This window comes from Trematomus bernacchii, unplaced genomic scaffold, assembly GCF_902827165.1.
Source record: "Trematomus bernacchii unplaced genomic scaffold, fTreBer1.1, whole genome shotgun sequence".
Classification (NCBI taxonomy): domain Eukaryota; kingdom Metazoa; phylum Chordata; class Actinopteri; order Perciformes; family Nototheniidae; genus Trematomus; species Trematomus bernacchii.
The window spans coordinates 171886-190046 of NW_022987578.1; the positions used below are offsets into that span (position 1 = coordinate 171886).

The 18161-nt window shown below is 41.6% G+C and overlaps 1 protein-coding gene across 1 annotated transcript in view; it reads right to left on the reverse strand.

Annotated features, from left to right (window-relative positions):
• Positions 1-18161, reverse strand: part of LOC117479853 (NACHT, LRR and PYD domains-containing protein 12-like) — a 105233-nt gene that overhangs the window by 54275 nt on the left and 32797 nt on the right. The window lies entirely within an intron of this gene.

Genomic DNA, 18161 nt, shown 5'->3' on the forward strand with positions numbered 1-18161 from the left:
ACTACTTAAAGGTGCATTTACCGCCACCTGCTGTCGAGAGCGAGCATCATCATTTCACAAAATCACCAACCATGTTTACTCCTTATAATGTAATGATTTAGTAGATTTACTAACCCTTAGATGCACAAGTGGCTCTTTTTTTACCCGGTGAGGTGGTTTTCTTGAAGTATCTTTGTAATTACATTTTTTTATCATTTCATATTCCAGCTATTCCTCAAAAAACACGTTTTAGATAATATGCCATTCACATTTTTAATTTACATTTTATACATTTTAAGAAATTGTAGTTTTTGTATTTCTACCCCAAGCTTCCATAAGTGGGTCAAAAAAGACCCACATGCATTTCCTATGGGATCCTTTGGGAACCTTTGATTCTTATCACCTGCTGTCAGGAATACATTCACTGTAGACCACACAGACTACATCACACGTGACACCTCTCAGGAAGATTACTTTACACAGCAAGATCTGAAACCTGTCAGTATAATAATAATAATACATTATATTTGTATAGGGCTTTACAAGGACTCAAAATCGCTTTACAATATAAGGGAAGGTTAGGGTGGGGGGTATAGGACTATCAAACTTGATCAACCGGCATGGATTGATGGGGGTGGGCTATGAGTAGACAAGAGGAGAAGAGATGAGTTTTGAAAAGGGACTGGAATACTGTGAGGGTCTCAGAATAGCAGAGATCTTTGCATCGATATGTTCAAAACGTTTTTTTCAAAATGTAAAAAAAATGTCGACAATTATAAATAGTGAAAAATTTAATATTAAATATTTCTAGCATGAACCAAAATATAATTCTAAATATTATACAAGTGATTTTTCTTAACCAAAATGACAGAAATTGCAAAAAAACACATATTCTAATACGGGTCCTTTTTGACCCACTTATGGCGCGTTTCCACTACAGCGCGCAGCCCGGTTTAAGAGGGCTGTGACGTCAGCGGCCCGTCTTTGGTTGCGTTTCCACTTGGCCTAGTACCGGCCGGCGGGTCCTAATTCACAGTTTTTCTGGCCTCATAAAATCGTGGGTCCAGGGCCAGAGACAACGAGGCTGAGTCGGGCTAGACTAGAGAGAGCGTCCCTGGCAAGGGGGCTACAACTACAACAAGATGGACATATTTGACCGTGATTTAATTGTAATTAGACCCTCCAGAAAAACGCGATTATGCGATCGCATAATTTACCGCATAATCAGCAAAATGGCGCAGATTTTTAAAAGGGCGCATATTTATTAAAAGGTCGCATAATCCCCGCATTTTTCCACACAAAGTTGAGGGGAAAAAAAAGTTAACGTGAAGTAGTGATGTCATCAGCTCGCGCAGGTAAACAACACCGTAGAGTGAATGTGTGGAACTCACACGAGAGAGAAAACAACAAGATCAGCGCCATATAGATTATTATATACTATTATACTATTATTATTATATACTATTATACTATTATACGGCTCTGACCAAGATGAAAAAATCGAATCCATCTCATTTGCCTACGAACATTTCTGCTAAAGACCGGGCAAAGCAGTACCCCGATGTCTTGCACGAAAGTGGGGGGAAACTATTCTGCACCCCGTGCAACTGTGTGTTGGAGCATAAGAGAAAATCGACGGTGACGACCCACTTTGATTCATTCAAACATTCTAAAATGCTTTCTGCTGCTGCGGACAAGAAAGTCAAACAACTCACGTTCACCGAGGTATCAACCTCCAAAACCCTTTCGAGGGCTACAAGAAACGAGGTGAGTAGCCTACAAGATTAAAGCTGGTCAGATAACGAACGAGTAAATGAAAACAGAATGAGGCGGAGAAGAGTGTGTGTGTGTGTGTGTGTGAGAGAGTGATTAAAATAGCCCATATATAAATACATAAATAACACTTTGTGATGTAGCTTGCTTCTAGTATGCTTGTTTATCATAGGAACTCTTTAAAAGGGCTCACTTTCATTCAGTAGTAGCCTAGTAACAGGGTGTGGGAGAAGAATCACCTTTTTTCCGCAACTTTTCGCATATTTAGCATATTTCCGCATATTTCGCAACTTCACCGCATAAAATCACATAAAAACCCTGCATGTTTAATCGCATAATCAAGGATTTTAGCCCGCATAATCAAGGATTTTAGCCCGCGTTTTTCTGGAGGGTCTATGTAATACACGTTTCAAAATGATGCCGAAGTAACAACATACTGATACCGGTTAGTGAAAACCATGAATTAATGCTTTGTCAAGTCTGCAGACAGACGGCAGGGGAAAAACCTTTTAAAATGCTTGTTTTCTAAATGGAGATTGGCTAAGCTAACGCAGTATACACTGTAAAAACTGTTGCTTTGGTAAAACTTAAAAAATATGTGTCAAGCGATTCCAAGCAATTTTAAGAGTTTAGTCAACTTTTGCAATTTTTGAGTTGGTGAAATGTACTTTTTTTAGTTTTCCTCTACTCAAGAATGTGTTACTTTGCTAAAACTTAAAAAATATGTGTCAAGCGATTCCAAGCAATTTTAAGAGTTCAGTCAACTTTTGCAATTTTTGAGTTGGTGAAATGTACTTTTTTTAGTTTTCCTCTACTCAAGAATGTGTTACTTTGCTAAAACTTAAAAAATATGTGTCAAGCGATTCCAAGCAATTTTAATTGTTTAGTCAACTTTTGCAATTTTTTAGTTTTCCTCTACTCAAGAATGTATTACTTTGCTAAAACTTAAAAAATATGTGTCAAGTGGTTCCAAGCAATTATAGGAGTTGGGTAAACTCACTAATGTGATTTTTTCTGCATATGAAAAGATGAGATGAGCCTACAATTAAAAGCCCAGATATTAAGTGTAACCAATGCAAATAACAATCTGCTAAGAACTACACGAGAATAAAGTAAATTATAAAACACAATTGAGTTGCCGGAACCTATATACGACAAACTCTTCCTGATTTCAATCCAACCCTTTAAATATTTGATAGCATTGAAACATTGCAGATTAAACAAATAAATTAAAAAAGGGAACATTATGGACATGTTAATACATTTTATTAAAATGTGATTATTTCAAAACAGTTGTCATAAAAGAAAACAAGTTTGTTTAAAAGCACAACACATTAACATACATGGAGACACATGGTTATTACTTGATGGTTATAACTGCATCTGGCTCGTGGGCAACGTATCACTTCATGCTGTGCATCACGAGCCTGGTGCACTTCGACCTCTGCTGTTCCCTGTAAATACAAATAAAACACTAAATTGAGTACAAATCAGGACACACCATGCGTTTTCCTCAAAACAAAAATCAAATCCGTCTTGAAAACATAACGAGCCAGTTTACATTAGCTGTTAACAGACGGTAACAGAGGTGCTATTCACATGCATTACAAGGGGTTTAAGCCATCAAAAAAGGCTGGTTTGCAAGAAAATGAACCAAATAGTCATGATATTGATATAGTTCATAAAATGTCCAACTACTTCTTTTTAACCCCACCTCATGCTCAGAGATTTATATAAAGTGGCACATGGGTCCTAGAATAAAAAGAACAGACGATTATTTCAACTTTTATCTTGATAAGTGAGAGCGCAGGCCAGTCTACATGAATGCAGGGCAAGGCACGTTTCTGTCCAAAGGTTCCATGATGGAGTCGATAATGTTTTAAAATATCACTTTGAGTGGTGACACTAGTGCTGCATAGTTTACATCTCCATCCCATCTGTGATTCAAAAAATAGAAATGGGTACGTTTACCTGATGCTCATTATATTAGTATGTAAACATAACACGTCTTGAATTAACCTCTGAAACAACAACTAGTCTGACACACTCAAGGGCTTACCTAATGTGAACCTGAAGTCCATAGCAGGAGGCAAAATGTCTTCAAGAGGAGGTGTGACTGTTTTCTGGTGAGGCAAATGAAAGAACAAAATAGTTACATGATGACAATGTAACAATCATTTCAGTAGAATTCATTAAAACATATTTAATTCAATTAATGGAATCAAACATTAAAACACAAGTATCATTTAAAACGGTATTGTATTTATATACATTTATAAGGATGGCATTGTTAGATACCAGTACAATTCCATGATTCTCTACACAGCAGATCCTAATTACTTCAATATACACTCCTTTATCTCGTTTGCATACTGTCTAATATCTACTTTATGTTGTAGTAAAACATCTCCTTAATAAAACTGTATTTATTGATATTTCTCGCTAAAGACTGCATTTTACTGTACTACATTGAACACATCTTGCTGACGTTATACATGCATCCTCGCCCAATACATACTTTTACTGAATTGCGCCTGAATGCACCTTAACTGAAATCACCTCCGTCACTTTCTACTGAGAGCTAACGTTAACTCTCCTGCAGATTCCAACATGGATAGCGTTGCATAAGCATGACAAATATAGTTTGCACTTAATTTTGTATAATAACAACTCGATGCTGTAACTGCAGACTATGAGTTTAAATTGGGTACACTAAGATTGTTGAAAGATAATTCATTGCTCACAGTAAAACAAACGGCGAAATACATATAGAGGAATTAATATCAAATAGGCGCATTAGTAACTTACTCTTACATAACCGCTGGGTTATAAAGTAGTAGGGAATAGTTTTAACGGAGGTATTTTACCGCACAGCATGCACGGCAGGAGAGCCTCTGAGCCCCGCGGCCGCATCACGGTGCCCGGGCCAACGCTTAGAGCAGCATAGGGGAACAGTTTGCAGAGTTGATTCTTAATGTGCTCTTAACTTAACCACTTTTAACAGAATTGCGTCGGTAAGCACTTGATGCAAACTTTGCCCAACAACTTTGCGTGAAGAAATAGACTACATGAGCACGACAGGGCTGAGTCTAACTTTAACAGCAGTAATGGCGCTGGCATGCATTAAAATGTCGATGTTTCGTTCAAAACAGTGAATACAAGAAAAGTAAATAACTTGCTAGTTAAAAAGCAGTAATTAATAACTCAGGTGGCATGCTTACTTGTTTTATGGTTTGAGGAGGATCCAACGCAAACACGTGTCCAACTGCTGAAGAACCGCTGCAAAGAGGAACAGGAAGTCTCACACCGCGGTATTCTCGTTTGAGGGCGTGGCATGACCGTGGCGTTGAAAAAAGCATTTTTATTACGTTTTCCAAAACGTCTTTTTAAAGAAAGTTCAGAAAATGTGATATTAATTTACAAATTAATGAGTTCTTAAAACATGTTCTCATTGTTGCTTACGTGTTACTTAATTAAACGCACATTGAAAAAAAACTAATTTAGGGCAAGTAAATTACATAAAAAAATTGAGTTTTGTTGACTTCACCATCGGAACTGTTTTTACAGTGTATGCTCCGACCGTCCACACTCACAACAACGGCCTATACAGACATAAATAAAGCAGCGACTGTATTCGCCATGACACAGACAGTCTGTGGTGTGTACTTGTTTAACTTTTGTCTAGTTTCTGAACATATATGAGGAGCTGTGAGCTCTGAGTGCTAACAGCTAACGGCTGTGTTGTTTTTCTGGGGTCCTCTGAAGATCACGTCATGGCTCCGCCTACACTGCGTTACTATAGATACTGCCCCAGTTCCTAAACTGTAATGGAAATGCGCCATAAAGTGAGCCAGTCCTAACGAGGCCCAGCCATACCGAGCGGGGCCGAGCGAGGCCGTGTAGTGGAAACGCGCCATTAGTGTAGGGTCCAGTCACTCGGGCATCTAAGGGTTAAGTATATAAGTATAAGTATTTTCATCTAAATGCCATCTTCCAGTTGTTATCCCTGAGCTGACTGAATCCGACCAATAAAAACAGCTTCAAAAAATAACAAAAGTTGATTTGGCCATAAAGTAGAGATGAGCCATAAATCACATGAAGCCATTATATTCAGGTTTGAGCTGGTAGTCTTTCTTTGTGCCTTGTCTTCTTGTAACAATAGTACAAGTATTTATAATAAACTCAAATGTATTTAGCACTTTCCTTAACACAACAACAAGAAACAACACATTGAACTGATAAAACACAGTTTACATCAATATCATTCACAGATAATCAAACTGTACAAAGGTTTCTTATTGTGTTACTCATCCTGACACATGTTCAATGTGAACCATTTGTTTCCTGATGTTTAGTTTGAAGATGAAAGGGAATTCATACACACACACACACACACACACACACACACACACACACACACGCACGCACGCACACACACACACACACACACACACACGCACACACACACACGCACACACACACACACACACACACACACACACACATACTCACACACATGCACGCACACACACACACACACACACACACACACACACACACACACACACACACACCACACACACACACACACACACACACACCGTTGGCCATTGGGAGCACCTCAGAGTTCAGTATCCAGCACCTCTCTTTTTAGTGACATACTCTACAAAACACCTCGCTGTTCACCAGTTTAATTTTATATTAGATTATATTAAACGATGTTGTGTGTCTCTACCTGCAGTTTGGAGTTCCTGTGGGTAGACACACATCGTTTACCCTGAAGATATTATATTAAATGATATTAAACGATATATATATATCTGTTATTACCTGTCTCTCTCGCTCTCTATATGTAATTTATTCGGAAATGTTTCTACATAATATTTTGTATTGCTTGTATTTGATATAATATTTTTCATTTAGTTTGTAATTGTTATTTTCTCTATTTCACTTTTTAAAGTATTTTTAATGTCTAACTTTATATGTCCAGTTCCGGTGATTGACCACCAGGGAGCGCCAACACCTCAGCTTCTCCTCCCTGGTTGCATTTTATTTGACTTTTTTTGCAGTTGAATTATTTCACAAAATCAGAGACAGTGTGTTTTCTTTCTAATCAAATAAACATGGTCATTGAAGGAAACTCATGTTAGGTTCAAAGGATGAAGTTCTTCTGCTCTTCAGAATCAGAACTGGCTTTATTACCTGGAGGTTCACACATAAGAGGAATTGGCTTTTGTAAATGTGGTGCATACAGAGACACAGAAAGAACAATACGGAGCAAATTCAGAGGCAAATATGATGCTTTTTATACGTGTTTACATATTAAAACACATGATATATGATATGATGCAGCACTGATATAACATGCTCTCCTCATTGACAAACCACATCGTTAAAATGCTCCTTTTGACCTCTTAGTGATAGAAATAAGATAATATATTATTCTATAATTGTATAATACTGTAATAAAGAGCCATTCTACATATCAGAATCAAAATCAGAATCCCTAAGTTAAGGTTAAGTTTAGTAACTGTTAAGACCAAGTTCAGTTAAGGTTAAGACTAAGTTCAGTTAAGGTTAAGACTAAGTTAAGTTACTGTTAAGACTAAGTTAAGGTTAAGACTAAGTTATTTAAACTAGAATCAGAATCCCTAAGTTAAGGTTAAGTTTAGTAACTGTTAAGACCATGTTCAGTTAAGGTTAAGACTAAGTTAAGTTACTGTTAAGACTAAGTTAAGTTAAGGTTAAGACTAAGTTAAGTTACTGTTAAGACTAAGTTAAGTTAAGGTTAAGACTAAGTTAAGTTACTGATAAGACTAAGTTAAGGTTAAGACTAAGTTAAGACTAAGTTAAGTTAAGGTTAAGACTAAGTTAAGTTACTGTTAAGACTAAGTTAAGACTAAGTTAAGTTAAGGTTAAGACTAAGTTAAGTTAAGGTTAAGACTAAGTTAAGTTAAGGTTAAGACTAAGTTAAGTTACTGTTAAGACTAAGTTAAGGTTAAGACTAAGTTAAGACTAAGTTAAGTTAAGGTTAAGACTAAGTTAAGTTAAGGTTAAGACTAAGTTAAGTTACTGTTAAGACTAAGTTAAGGTTAAGACTAAGTTATTTAAACTAGAATCAGAATCCCTAAGTTAAGGTTAAGTTTAGTAACTGTTAAGACCAAGTTCAGTTAAGGTTAAGACTAAGTTAAGTTAAGGTTAAGACTAAGTTAAGTTACTGTTAAGACTAAGTTAAGACTAAGTTAAGTTACTGTTAAGACTAAGTTAAGTTAAGGTTAAGACTAAGTTAAGTTAAGGTTAAGACTAAGTTAAGTTAAGGTTAAGACCAAGTTCAGTTAAGGTTAAGACTAAGTTAAGTTACTGTTAAGACTAAGTTAAGACTAAGTTAAGTTACTGTTACGACTAAGTTAAGTTAAGGTTAAGACTAAGTTAAGTTACTGTTAAGACTAAGTTAAGTTAAGGTTAAGACCAAGTTCAGTTAAGGTTAAGACTAAGTTAAGTTAAGGTTAAGACTAAGTTAAGTTAAGGTTAAGACTAAGTTAAGACTAAGTTAAGTTAAGGTTAAGACCAAGTTCAGTTAAGGTTAAGACTAAGTTAAGTTAAGGTTAAGACTAAGTTAAGTTACTGTTAAGACTAAGTTAAGTTAAGGTTGAGACTAAGTGATTTAAACTAGAATCAGAATCCCTTTATCTGTGCTGCAACGGGGACATTTACATGAGAACACAGCAGAGTAGTGCAGATGAAGTAAACAGACTGACATGGTAACAAAGTCAAAAAGAACTATGTATGCAGACGTGAAGAAGCACGATAAGTCAAAGAGAAGTACACCATGGTGTTACAAAGTGACTATATATAACGAAAGAGATAGCTGCTACTGTTTGCAGATGGATTGTTTTTTAAGAAACAATAAAGTGTCAATTGCAGTACTTGTACTTGTGCTACTTAAAGTACATTTAGCTGATACCTCCTTACTACAAAAAAGGATGTGAGGACCTCTACAAAGAGACCCTTCCTCACCAGCAGCAGGGACACAGTGACACATTGGCATGAATAATGTTTCATCTTTATGTCCTTATTTCTGACATTACTACTCTGTTCACACTTTATCACAGAATCTCACTCTGGAGGGAACACAGGGATTTGTACCCTTTGCAGACCTTTGACATGCACTAAAACCTATTGAACTACAGGAGAGGAAAGAGCTTAGTTTCATTTCTAATGTTCTTGTTTATTATGCCTTCATTACATGTCTTGTTTCCAACAGGTAGACATCAATCAAATATCCACATTTAGGAGATTATTTAACTGTGTTTTGATTGTTAGGCCTGCTCCTAGTCCTGCTCCTAGTCCTGCTCCTAGTCCTGCTCCTAGTCCTGCTCCTAGTCCTGCTCCTGCTCCTGCTCCTAGTCCTGCTCCGAGTCCTGCTCCTAGTCCCAGCCTATTCTTTGACACACAGGAAGCCAGTGTAAGGACTTCAGAACAGGAGTGATGTGATCCACTTTCTTAGTGTTAGTGAGGACTCGAGCAGCGGCGTTCTGAATCAGCTGCAGCTTTCTAATAGATTTTTTAGTGAGACCTGTAAAGACACCATTACAGTAGTCGAGTCTACTGAAGAGAAAAGCATGGACAAGTTTTTCCAAATCCTGCTGTGACATTAGTCCTTTAATCCTAGATATGTTCTTTAGGTGATAGTAGGCTGATTTAGTAACTGTTTTAATGTGACTGTTGAAACTCAGGTCAGAGTCCATGACTACACCTAGATTTCTGGCTTTATCTGTTGTTTTGAACATTGCAGACTGAAGCCTGATTATTTAACTGTGTTTTGATTGTTAGGCCTGCTCCTAGTCCTGCTCCTAGTCCTGCTCCTAGTCCTGCTCCTAGTCCTGCACCTAGTCCTGCTCCTGCTCCTAGTCCTGCTCCTAGTCCTGCTCCTAGTCCTGCTCCTAGTCCTGCTCCTCCTAGTCCTGCTCCTAGTCCTGCTCCTAGTCCTAGTCCTGCTCCTAGTCCTGCTCCTAGTCCTGCTCCTAGTCCTGCTCCTCCTAGTCCTGCTCCTAGTCCTGCTCCTAGTCCTGCTCCTGCTCCTGCTCCTAGTCCTGCTCCTAGTCCTGCTCCTGCTCCTAGTCCTGCTCCTGCTCCTAGTCCTGCTCCTGCTCCTAGTCCTGCTCCTAGTCCTGCTCCTAGTCCTGCTCCTAGTCCTGCACCTAGTCCTGCTCCTGCTCCTAGTCCTGCTCCTAGTCCTGCTCCTAGTCCTGCTCCTAGTCCTGCTCCTCATAGTCCTGCTCCTAGTCCTGCTCCTAGTCCTGCTCCTGCTCCTAGTCCTGCTCCTAGTCCTGCTCCTAGTCCTGCTCCTGCTCCTAGTCCTGCTCCTGCTCCTAGTCCTGCTCCTAGTCCTGCTCCTGCTCCTAGTCCTGCTCCTAGTCCTGCTCCTAGTCCTGCTCCTAGTCCTGCTCCTGCTCCTAGTCATGCTCCTAGTCCTGCTTCTAGTCCTGCTCCTAATCCTGTTCCTAGTCCTGCTCCTAGTACTGCTCCTAGTCCTGCTCCTAGTCCTGCTGCTGCTCCTAGTCCTGCTCCTAGTCCTGCTCCTAGTCCTGCTCCTAATCCTAGTCCTGCTCCTAGTCCTGCTCCTAGTCCTGCTCCTAGTCCTGCTCCTATTCCTGCTCCTGCTCCTAGTCCTGCTCCTAGTCCTGCTCCTAGTCCTGCTCCTAGTCCTGCTCCTGCTCCTAGTCCTGCTCCTAGTCCTGCTCCTGCTCCTAGTCCTGCTCCTAGTCCTGCTCCTAGTCCTGCTCCTGCTCCTAGTCATGCTCCTAGTCCTGCTTCTAGTCCTGCTCCTAATCCTGTTCCTAGTCCTGCTCCTAGTCCTGCTCCTAGTCCTGCTCCTAGTCCTGCTGCTGCTCCTAGTCCTGCTCCTAGTCCTGCTCCTAGTCCTGCTCCTAATCCTAGTCCTGCTCCTAGTCCTGCTCCTAGTCCTGCTCCTAGTCCTGCTCCTGCTCCTAGTCCTGCTCCTGCTCCTAGTCATGCTCCTAGTCCTGCTCCTAGTCCTGCTCCTAGTCCTGCTCCTAGTCCTGATCCTAGTCCTGCTCCTAGTCCTGCTCCTAGTCCTGCTCCTAGTCCTGCTCCTATTCCTGCTCCTGCTCCTAGTCCTGCTCCTATTCCTGCTCCTGCTCCTAGTCCTGCTCCTGCTCCTAGTCCTGCTCCTGCTCCTAGTCCTGCTCCTGCTCCATACAGCCACACCCTGACCCGCAGAGTACTGGCCAACACGTGTGAAGGTGTGGGAGCTTTGGGACAACGGACACTGAGAAGGGGTGCAACATGTATCTCCCCCCCCACCAGAGGCATGGACACTGGACCCAGCCAGTACAGGGAGTAGTGAACTACATTGTGCCAAAGGAGCAGTGGTTGGAGGACATAACAACATGTATCTCCCCCCCACCAGAGGCATGGACACTGGACACTTATTCATGGATATAGTTCCGTGTATAGTTTGATATTTATTTATATATATGATATGTATATATTTGATGAAGTTTATGATAATGTTTCTTTGATGTTAAAACTCATTTAGAGTGTTATTTTGTTATACTGCACCTTACTTACTTTGAAGGGTTGTTTTACATGTTATTAAGTTGAAGTACTTTCAAATAAAGCTGTGGTTCTATCAAGTACGTGACTGTCCAATAATTGAGTGGAGTGCTATGTTTAGAATTTCTATATGTTTTCTCTTTGTTAAAAGACAGACATTATAACACCAATAGCTTCTTAGTTCATATTACATGTCATGGTTACATTTCATTATTTATCCACAGCACACAAACCATGAGCTTCAATACAGGTCCATATTGGTTACTTCAAAACTATCCCTGATAAAGACAAGAATAAGAATTGTTTGTAATAAACTTGAAAGAAGTAGATACGTTTTACTTCATGTTTATTAGAAATATATAATATTGAATAGAAATGTGTTAATAGTTAACTGCATAACACAAGTGTTATTAGTCAACAAACGCATACTTTGTTGGTCTTTATTAAAGTACTTCTGTATATAAATACTTGTACATGCTACAGAAGGGAAACAGGGAGCCAGAGAATCTCCTCTTCTTCTCTCCTCTGCTTCATGATCTCACTGCATCCTCACAAAGTCACAACATGATGTGAAACTAATGAAACCTTTACACCAAAGAACCCTTAAATAGTCTTGAGATCAAGTCACACATTGAGGAGATGTTCCTTCATAGATACAGCTGTAAATATCAGCAGAAAGGTTACTGAGGAAAACACAGACTCTCCACACTGCGAGTGTTTCAGGTGAGAGTCACTTTTTAAAAACACAAGGTCAAATCAATCAGATCTTCTGCACTTTAAAGGGTTCTGCTGATGTTCAGGTGTATGTAACATTGCTCTGTAACACTCAACACACGATCACATGATGTATGTAGAAGGTTCTTTTCAATGAGGAGTAAAACATAGAAGGAACACAATCTGAAGTTGTGTAATTGATACGGTTTTTACTCAGTCCTCACACACCACCTCGAGGTACCGACAAACTCCCTTCTTTCTATACTACCTCCATTCATCAATTTGACACCATTTAACTTTCCCCTGTTAGTTTCTCCCTTTAGACTTTGATCACAGACCTTAATGAACACACCTCTGAAACCTTGGGATTCAATACCCGTAAAGCACTGCTGCCGTATTTCAGATCAATCGATCACGGCGACCTCCAATATGACCCAGAATTCAGCAACAGAGTTACCTAGGTGCGACTTACCCGCTGTTCTCTCTGGGAGACTGCAGACTCCGTCAGGGATCGATCCTCAGCCAAGGAGACAGGACGCTGGAATCAGTCTGGACTCAGGACTCAAGCTATGTGGGAACAGGTTACATTTCCGTCTCATTTGTCACTTATCCAGCAATAATCAGAAGGGCTACGTGAACTTTAGTTTCCTCTCACAAGTGTGAACAGGTCGTTTTATTTAAAGTTTCACAAGTTATAACACCACACACTATAATGAACTGCGTTTAGCTCAGATATAGATGATATCTGCTCCGTCTAGGTTTGCCCCACTACTAGTTAGTATCGGGGGTTCTTCAGTCTTCTGCAAGAAGAACTGAGTTCAAGAGGAACTGATTTCAAATGTTCTTCAGTCTCCTTATATCCTCTTTGTTCACGTGGTTTGTCACATCAGGTGTCCTTCTTTGTTGCTTTATGGTTAAATGTTCACTTCCCGCAAGGAAGTGCATAACAGATGTTCATCTCCTGGAAAGAGGAAGTGCGTACTTTGCTACATAGGTCTTTACAAGTACCCATGTAAGGATTTCTGTTATACATCCTGTTTATATTGCTAAAGCGTTAAACTATACGATACATGACTATGGCATTCAGAGTTTAACACAGTTTTTAACATATTTAAGCTTTATATAATAAAATACATTGTTCCATTTCCTTCCTTTCTTCAACAGTTGACATAGCCGCCATTTTATTAAACATTAAACAACACTTTGGGCCCTCAGCTAATTCAGACAGTATAATGAGATATGGCCCACAGATTAAACTTGTCATATATTGTACTACTTCGATATATATGTACAAATATATATCACGGTATTCATGTGTGCCCACCTTTCTTTCTATCTGCTCTCATTATAATCACTGTGAAGTTTCTGTTTGAAGGAATGAGCTGCTAACTCAATAAAGTAAACCCTCTGGAGAGCTGAGATGAAGGCTGTTGTGTTTCTGAAAGCATTTTCAAGAATCAACAATCATTGACCTTTTGATTCATCTGTCCAACTTATAACTGAACTGATAAGGAGAGATTCATCACCCAATGAAAGACTCTCTGATAAAAACACTTAATAATAATAATAATAATAATGGGTTCCATTTATAAAGCACTTCATATTCGAATTCAAATCCCGAAGTGCTACAGGCAGTGAGCAGGAACAGTATAAATAGACATGACACAACACGGTAGAATTAATAAAAGCAATAAAAAATAAATAAATAAAAATAAAGATAAAAGGATGGTAAAAGGGGTCTAGGCAAAGGCTCTTTTGAAAAGATGGGTTTTGAGGCCTTTTTTAAAAGCCTCCACGCTCTGTGGTGCTCTCATGTGGTCGGGGAGAGCGTTCCACAGACTGGGGGCAGCCGAGCAGAAGGCCCGGTCTCCCATGGTACGGAGCATAGTCCTGGGGGGTTTGAGCAGGTAGGAGTTGCTGGAGCGGGTGGTCCGCAAGGAGGTATGGGTGGTGAGGAGTTCCTTGAGGTAGGGAGGGGCAGTTCCATGGACACACTGGTGGGTGAGGACGGAGACCTTGAATTCTATCCTCAGTTGTACGGGTAGCCAGTGTAGTGTTTTAAGGATGGGGGTGATGTGGTCATATTTGCGCACCCTCATCAGGATCCTAGCAGCGCTGTTCTGTATGTACTGGAGCTTCTGGATGCTTTTGTTAGGGATCCCGATGAGGAGTGCATTGCAATAGTCCAGCCTGGAGGAGACAAAGGCGTGGACCAGCTTTTTGGCGTCGGACAGAGTGAGTGTGGGGCGGAGTTTGGCGATGTTCCTGAGGTGATAGAAGGAGTTCTTGCACAGCTGTTTCAAATCAAATCAAATCAAATCAGGTTTTATTTATAAAGCACATTTAAAAGCGATTTTTGGTCGAGCCAAAGTGCTGTACATGTAATAAAAACACAATACTACAAAACACAATAAACGACAATAAATTACAACAGATATATCTTAAAAAACAAAATAAGAATAAAACACACGGAAAAGTCAGGAGTCGTGCTCCGCTCTGACTAGAAAGCCAGAGAGAAGAAGTGTGTTTTTAGTTTAGATTTAAAAACCCCTAGGGTCTGGGCCGACCTCACATGGAGGGGCAGAGTGTTCCAGAGCCTAGGGCCAGCTGCTGCAAAGGCTCGGTGCCCTCAGGTTTTAAGCCTGGTCTTGGGCACTACAAGCAGCAGCTGGTCAGCAGACCTTAAAGCTCTGGCTGGGGTGTAGCGATGGAGGAGTTCAGCTATATAGGCCGGAGCCAGCCCATTTAGGGCTTTAAAAACAAATAAAAGGATTTTAAAATCAATTCTGAACCGAACTGGAAGCCAGTGTAGTGAGGCCAGAATAGGGGTGATGTGGTCGCGCTTTTTGTGACCAGTCAGCAAACGTGCAGCAGCGTTTTGGACTAGCTGTAAGCGTTTGATTGAGGCCTGGTCCATACCCACATACAGAGCGTTACAATAGTCCAGTCTCGAGGTTACAAAGGCGTTAATAACCCTTTCTAAGTCTTTAAAAGATAAATACGACTTGGTTTTGGCCAATAGTCTTATTTTAAAAAAGCAGGATTTTACTACGGTGTTGACCTGCTTGTCGAATTTAAAAGTGCTGGTGAAGGTCACTCCAAGGTTCATGACCGAGGGGAGGATGTTTTTTTTGATAGAGCCCAGAATATCAACCGGAGAGGCTGGAGGTTGCGGTCCAAAAAAGATGACCTCGGTCTTGCTCTCGTTGAGGTTGAGGAAGTTTTTGCTCAGCCAGGATTTTATCTCTGCTAAGCAGTCCATCAGCTGCTGTAGTGAGTGTGTGACATTTGCTTTGAGAGGCAGATAGATCTGTACATCGTCGGCGTAGCAGTGGAAGGGAATGTTATGTTTTGTGAGTATTGAACCTAGGGGCAGTATGTACAGTAGAAAAAGGATGGGGCCCAGAATCGAGCCTTGGGGAACACCACAGGTAAGAGGGGCTTTTGCAGAGGAGAAGGCACCTAGCTGTACCGAGAAGCTACGGTCTGTCAGGTAGGACCTGAACCATGCAAGGGCAGAGCCTGTGTTGCCAGCGGACTGTTCAAGCCGTGACAGCAGGATGCTATGGTCCACAGTGTCAAAGGCAGCTGTCAGGTCTAACAGCACCAAGACAGCTGGGCTACCTGAGTCGGCGGCTAGGAGCAGATCATTAAAAACTCTTAAAAGGGCTGTTTCAGTGCTGTGCATGGGTTTGAAGCCAGACTGGAACTTTTCATGGATTCCATGCGTGGTTAAAAAAGACTGCAGCTGGGCGTAGACTACTCTCTCCAGGGCTTTTGATAAAAAAGGTAGCTGGGAGATGGGCCTAAAATTTGCGAGAATGGAGGGGTCGAGATTTTTCTTTTTAAGGAGTGGCTTAACCACGGCATGTTTGAAGGCAGCTGGGACACATCCTGAGGTAAGAGAGGTGTTTAAAAGTAATAAAATACTTGCTCCAACTGAATCAAAAACATCTCTGAGAAGGCGAGAGGGAATGCTGTCTGAGGTGCAGTTTGTCGGCTGCAGGTGCTTGACTACATCCGAGAGAGAAGAGAGGGATACAGGCTCAAAGTGGTCGAGGACAGCAGGGCACAGAAGAGGAGCAGGATCTGGGGTAGCACTAGTGTGGGCTAGCCTAAGAGCAGATACCTTTTCAATAAAAAATGTAAGAAACTTATCACAGAGAGTAGTCGATGGGGCAATAGAAGAAACATCACAGGGATTAATGATAGAGTTGAGGACATTAAAAAGAACCTGAGGTTTATGGCTGTTTTTGGAGATGAACAGAGAAATGTGCTCTGTTTTGGCTGCTTTGACTGCCGTCTGGTAGTCAGAAAGGCAAGCACGAAGGATTTCTAGGGAGACATGGAGTTTATCCTTTTTCCATTTTCTCTCTGCACGCCTGCAAGCGCGTCTGAGATCACGAGTACAGTCATTGAGCCACGGCTCTGATAGAACTTTGGTGCGTCTAAGCGTAAAAGGAGCAACAGAATCCAGTATTAGTGTACATGTCGAATCAAACATGGAGATAAGCTCATCAGCATTAAAAGCACAGTTCACATCTAATTTACAGATCGGAGAAGCATTAGAAGCATTAAAATCATCAGAGAACTGTGAGGCAGTCAAGGGGTTAATCGAACGCAGACGACGCGCAGGGGCACGTGATTCGACTCCTAAGGAAGGGATGGAGGTTGTAAATAGAACCGGTAAATGGTCTGAGATACCCGTTGCTGCACATATTTCATCCACAGATACAGACAGTCCAAACGATAATACTAAGTCCAAAGTGTGTCCTTTTTCGTGTGTTGGGCCAGCCACGGACTGAACGAGACCAAAGGAATCAAGGAGATTTAAAAAGTCCCTAACCAGAGGTTTGGACTCGCAACACACATGGACATTGAAGTCTCCGGAGATCAAAACACGATCATATTTCACCATGATCCCGGACAGAAAGTCAGAAAAGTCATTTATGAAATCCTTATTACACTTTGGCGGACGATACACGACTGCGCAGAGTATAGGCAAGGCCGGGTTCAGTTCAAAAAGCTGCAACTCAAAGCTGGCATAGCTAGATACAGGGTGAAGCAATCGGCATTGGAGGTTAGCTCTAAACACTGATGCTATGCCCCCACCATGGCCAGTGGCACGGGGGGAGCTGAAGAATGTACAGTCAGGAGGAAGAAGTTCAGAGAACGGTGTATACTCGCCAGCGTGGGCCCAGGTCTCCGTCAGGAACATAAAATCCAGTTCACGAGAGGTGAAGAAGTCGTTTAGCAGGAACGTTTTGTTTGCTATCGACCTAGCATTTAGCAAAGCCATGCAAAGTTTTCGCTCCGGGCTTGCCGAAGGTGTAGTGCGTCTCAGCTGACGAAGATGTGCGTGTTGAACGCCGCGCGGGCCGGGAGCAGTCAGTCGGGCAGGAGGAGCTGCCAGCGGGCCCCTCAGAGTCCGGAGCTCCGGAAAAACGGGGCGAATCCACCGATCCCTCACTTGGCGTGCAGTGGGAGGGCCGTGACATCCGAGGCGTGGATAATTCACAGAAGAAGCCGTCAGGTATGCCTTCAGATGGACCAGTGCACCACCACGCTTTCCCCGTCGTCGAAAGCGCTTTCGGTGAGGCAGGATGCAGTGTGACCGGCGTAGGTAAGTGGGGATATCCGACAGTAGAGGGGGGGGGGGGGATTTATGGTTGCCAGATGTAGGTTTGGGCAGCAATATCAACTCCAGTGAGGGTCTGAGGTGGAGGAGAGCTTGGCGATCATAAACGAGCAGAGCAGAGACATTCTGACAAACATAAAACAAAAACAGGACAGCTAAAGTTAGAGAGCTGAGGGAGCGGCGAGCCGACACAGGCGCCATCTTGAATCACGTCACTTGTTTAATGTGGGCCTCAAAGGTGAGATGGGCGTCCATTTTAACACCCAGGTTGGTGACTATTGAGGAGAGGGTAATGTCCTGGCCGGAGAAGGTGATGGTGGTGATGGTGGATGACTGAACCTGGTGTGGGGTGCCAACTATAATGGCTTCGGTCTTGGAGCTGTTGAGTTTCAGGAAGTTTTGCTTCATCCACGCCTGTATCTCCTCCAGGCAGGCAGTGAGTGTGGGTGAAGGCAGGGCTGCAGAGGAGGTAGGGTTG